We start from the raw sequence: 526 nt of genomic DNA, 5'->3' as shown, positions 1-526 counted from the left end.
GCGCATGATCCCTATAGCAAAAACCTCCCCCCCCCCAAAAAAGAAATGAAAAGAAAAAAAAAATGCTATGATGTGCATGTCCAGAATCCCAACAGGATGGAGAAATGGAGAAAAGATTGTGGTATGACCATGTCCCATTGAAGGGTGCTTTCTTCCTCTTCCTCTCCTTCTCTCTTTCTTTCGTGAGTATATGTGTCCTCTGACAAAAAAAAAAATGTTTTTACTTTGGTTGATATATTTGTCTTATCAGGCAATTGCTGTAGTTTGGTTTAAATCACAGGTTCCTACATACCTTCTATGGGCTGAGGTTTCTATGTCAGTTTACTTTCCAAAACTTTTGCAGTGCTATTTTAATCTGTCTCGCCTATGAGCCACCCACTTGCCAGACTGGAATCTGTCTAGTGGCCTATTAGCTCAGTTCTCAGTGGTCTGGTATGTTGAATTGGACCAGCTCCGTATATTCATAGTTTGGGAGTGAGCCTAGAAGTTCATAAGCAACTTGATGGGGCTGCTTTTCTGGGCTCTT

This window comes from Tupaia chinensis, unplaced genomic scaffold (genome assembly GCF_000334495.1).
Source record: "Tupaia chinensis unplaced genomic scaffold, TupChi_1.0 Scaffold144058_1, whole genome shotgun sequence".
In the NCBI taxonomy this organism is placed as follows: Eukaryota; Metazoa; Chordata; class Mammalia; order Scandentia; family Tupaiidae; genus Tupaia; species Tupaia belangeri.
This window is presented reverse-complemented; position numbering follows the sequence as displayed.